At 37.0% G+C, this 4691-nt stretch overlaps 1 long non-coding RNA gene across 1 annotated transcript; it reads left to right on the forward strand.

Moving 5' to 3' along the window:
- The first annotated feature begins 713 nt into the window (after positions 1–713).
- LOC148864309 (uncharacterized) lies at positions 714–3292 on the forward strand. The gene is made up of 4 exons (XR_016110899.1): positions 714–1932; positions 2071–2223; positions 2339–2398; positions 2667–3292. It is a non-coding gene; the product is annotated as an uncharacterized LOC148864309 (long non-coding RNA).
- The last annotated feature ends 1399 nt before the right edge of the window (positions 3293–4691 follow it).

The following is a 4691-nucleotide window of genomic DNA, read 5'->3' on the forward strand; positions in this document are numbered from 1 at the left end:
AAAGACCCAAAATTTGCCTTTACTCAGATAATGCGAAGGATCAGAAATTTAGAGTATCTTTACCTTTTTTTTTTCCTGGAAGGAAACTTTATTAGTCTACTCCTTCCAAAGTCTTCCGACAGTCATGGGAAATAATTCCAGCTTCTAAAGTCTAAACCAATGGAAAGACATTCACCAAAAAAGAGAAACCAAAGTGAAATGATATATGATGCATTGTGGACATTTTAGCTACTTCAAAATGACGTATGATTTGTGATCGTTCAATTATTTCACTAGATAGAGAGGTATAATACAGTTTTTTTTTTTTTTTTTTTTATTTTAAGAAATGAAAATAAAAGAATGCCACATCAACCATTTAATTGGTGTGTGTCCATCAGTAGGGTATTTGGAAGGGTGCAAGTGCCCTTTACTCAATGATTTTTTTTTTTTTGGGTTTTGGTTTTGTTTTGGTTTTTGGGTATAGAGGAGAGGTCTTAATTAGAAATTTCAAGTAAATTATTGATGAAGTGAAAATTTTAAGAAGAGGATTTCAGAGAGAGAGAGATTGTGTGTGCATGGGGTCGTGGTCATATCTGGAACCCAGCTGTAGGGTAGGGTCAGTCCTGTTTTGTCCTTTTACTTGGTCTTTCCTCCCCCGCCTTTTCATCTCTCTTTTAACCCTCGAAGTCCTCTTTCTGCCCCCTTATAACGCCAAAATCATTCTCTTCATCATCACACAAATCCATCTCTTCTTTTTTTTTTTTTTTCTCCTCCTCCCCTTGAAGGAAGAGAGACTGGAGAGAGAGAGAGAGAGTCCAAGCAAGAGTGCAAGAGACGAAGGAAGCTTTCTGTTTGAGGGGAATGTTGTCTGGCTCGAGGCCACCAACACTGTCAACTGAGTCGAATGAATCGATCTCAGCAGATCTAGATAACTATAGTTTAGATCGCTTAATTATGTGCAAGTGTCGTCGGACCAGGCTTCATTCCCCTCAATCACTGCTTCCGTCTACGCCGATCATCATCATCTTCTTGTTCCTCATCTCTTTTCCCACTTAACTAGATCGCTTTATTTATTACATTTTTTCTTCTCTTTATTTACTTTCTGAATTATGAGTAATTATTTCCATTAATGGGTTTTGAAACAGTTATTAATATGCAGATTGGTGTAATGATGAATGAAATATTTTTGACTGTTTCTCTTCTCTGACGAGAGTTAAGAAAGCTTCTCATGATCGCATTTTTTTTTTCCAAATCTTGTTAGTTGTTATCATGGTTGTAATATCTGTCAGCCTTAATGCCATTTGTTGTTTATCATTGGGCAGATTGTTTTTCATCATGGCTTAGAGGATCTGAACTGTCTGCTTCTGTTCCTTTTAGGATCTAGGCCTGAAACTTTATAGTCTTTTTTTTTTTTTTTTTGTTCCTTCCATCTCTTCTTTTGCAGCCGTCCCCCTTTCTTTTTCTTTTTTTTTTCGCTTTAGGGTTTCATAGAGAAGATCTAGGCTCAACCTTCTGAATCATGAAGAGAGGTTATAGTTATGGAAAGAGAGATTAGAAGTGAAGTAACTAAATCTTAGTTCCCTTGCTTGATTTACTTTCCTAGTTCCATACTGTTGCGACAATTCTCACATGATAATATAGTGGGGTTGCAGTTTGATAAATCGATGATGGATTGATGTTCAAAGGTACCCTACAAAAAGCAGATGATATTAATTGTTTGGTTTTTCGTTTTATTATTTTCTACATCTATTTGTTGTTGGTGGTAGGTCTCTGAGTCCAACTTGTTTTACTTCGTCTTAAGAGAACCTGATTGATTCGATTTGATGAATTTTATGATCGTCTATATTCTTCCATGGCTGGAGTCTAAGCAACTGCACCAAGGGTTTGGAACTTTGAATAAAGAACAAGGATATAAACAACTCCTTCGAATCGAATCTCTATCCTGATCACTAGGCATAGATCTTTCTATAATCTTTCAAAAATATTCTGTTTTTCCCTCCCTTTGCAGTTGTAATCTATGCCATAGATATTATTCAGAGGAATTTTTAGCTTTTGTAAAGTGCATACTGACACTATTTCTACTGCTTAAAGGTGAAAGAATAATGCTCGTCAACAATGGTTACTGCACTGCACGATCGTCTTTGGCTGCAGAATCGTCCAGCTTACTTTATTTTGGATCATTTTTCTGACTTCATCCATCTCTGAGTTTCTGTATTCGACTATTTTGAATTTATGAAATATGCAGTAAGTTATTTTTTTTTCTTCTGTTTTTCTTTTCTGGAGTTGCATAAAATGAACCAGTCGTCGTTCAGAAGCATGCAAAACATACATATTACCGACCATATATAGTTCTCTTCAGACTTTGAAGATTCTGAGGAGGGATAAGGAGGATGGGTTTCTCAAGAGGCGCATTTTAGAGGTAACCACGTACAGCTTTTGAAAGCAGGACGCTTTTCATCTATGCTCTCCATTACTTGAATGCCATTTTTTTTTGATACATTATTGTTCTATTTCATCTCCTGTTTGAAACCTTTTAAGCTTCTTCTTATTTTTTTTTCTGTGCTTTTTTTTCTGTGCTTCAACACTTTAAGATGGGGAGAAGATGGAACGCTTGTTGGAGTGTTTAGCTACTTTTTACATCTCATGCTCTTTTCTTTTTCCTCTTGCTTTGTCTATTCTATCTCCAGTGTTACAGAAATCAGAACAGTACAAAAAAGAAATAGAATGAAAAGATAGGATAGATGGCCATGAGATGAATTTTCTGCAAAGCACGTGGTATCACTCTGGTGCTCGTGGGGCGTATCTAGCGGGGAGCCAAATGCACGACTCAGGGTGAGGGTAAAACATGTATAGTCCGGATCTTACAGAAGAACACCTCTTTCTCTCTCTCTTTCTCTCTTTGTCACAGTTTCTATATAAGCAGGGTTCTCTTTCTCTCTCTACCATTATCTCTACAAAGTACATAGCTTGCACTGCGTCAGCAGCTACGCCATGGATTCTCCTTCCCTGACCGGCATTAAATGGAGTCTGATCTTATATGCATTCGGGAAAACACCGTTGCAGAGAAAGCTCAAATTTAAATTTCATCACTGGCTAGGAATCTAGGAGACAATGTCAGTTTGACTTGTCAACACCCAAAGATTTTTAGGGTCTCTTCGTTTTAGTAGATTATGTATCGATTAACCCTATTTATGTATTTGTCATGGTTATTTGTGCATGAAAATTGCAGATGGAGAATGGGTGTTGCTGGTTTTTGTTGGCATCATTGATATATGTGCTGTCGAGTTAAGAAATTGGATTTGCCTCTCGGGAACTTTGGTTCTGTTTGACTTTGCACGCATAAAGTGGAACTGTAGTAATGAGTTCCACTTTGGAGAGAGAGAGAGAGAGATTGAGGCAGATTAGTCATGTTTTTTTAAGGCCACAATGAATAATTGATTTCTGGTCACATGTTTGTACAATTTGAGGAAGTCGTCAAGGAACTTTTTTTTTTCCTTAAAACACATGGGCTAGTGAACGCCAAATACTTGAAGACTGTGGCATGGACATGTCTGATGCCCAGCTAGACATCAGTAAAGGCATCTCTATAAATTGTCTAGAGTCATTAATGCCACCCGGAAATCGTCAACTCCTAAACGTTAAACACAATTACAGGTTATCAATGGATCAAGCTCAACAACAAAAGACAAAAAGGAAAAAAAATATCTGGCAAGCTAATGTTATCAGTAATGTTCTGTGTTACTGTTTAACTACTTTGCTTCCGATGAGTCCAAGGCTCCAAACAGAGATATTGGGAGTCCACGTAATGTTACTGTTTAGCTACTTTATTCTTACAAAGGAAGCTGAACTATCAACCACTTTAAGCCGTTAGTCCATTGCCATTTTCTTCATACTTCGCTCTCTTGTTTTCTTTGGGTACGTAGACTGTAGACAGAGCTCCTTAAATCACCACAAGACTTGTTTTATTTCCAAGGCATTGGAGAAATTATTAGTGTTAGTTTGTTACAGAGCAATGTTTAGCTGATTATTGTGAGTGTAGAGACCACAAAAAAGAAGAACCGACTTCACTTGTTTGTGGTCTCTATTTTACCGACGGTACCTATACACCATCTACTATCAACGTCAAAATGAAAGCCTCGACCGGTTGCATCAGTTTCTCAAAATGCATGCTCCTTTGTCTGTACCTTTACACCGCACAGATGTGATTGACTAATGGGCTGTAAGTCTGTAACTTTTTTTTTTTTTTGAATTGAATTATTGTTACTGACTAATTTTCTGTGAAGATTGAGAAATTTGAGTTTTCTTCTTCTTTTTCTCTAGAGAGGATTTGTAGACAAAAATCAAATCAAATAAGCGTAGATTTTATGTTATTAAGATGGAAATTCTGGATTGAATTAAAATTAAAATGCTTTTCCTATATTGAGTCCACCACTTAACTCTTCCTACATTCAAAAAGTGAACATGTTTTTCGTTTCTCGAGTCCGAATGAATTTGGTTGAGGCCTTGTATTGAGTCCACCACTCCCAAGACTCTGGATAGCAAGTATCAACAATTCAAATATTAGGTGATGACTCTTTTTGGGTGATACCTTCTGGACAGCCATTAAATGGTATTTACCTAACCCCAGAAGTTGGGCAAGTTTTCAAGGCCCCAAATCCAATACACATTTTTTTAACCCCCAACCACTCCCCATGACATTACACATGTTAGAG

This window comes from Nelumbo lutea, chromosome 3 (assembly GCF_056320005.1).
Source record: "Nelumbo lutea isolate HS-2025 chromosome 3, American lotus-T2T, whole genome shotgun sequence".
NCBI lineage: Eukaryota > Viridiplantae > Streptophyta > Magnoliopsida > Proteales > Nelumbonaceae > Nelumbo > Nelumbo lutea.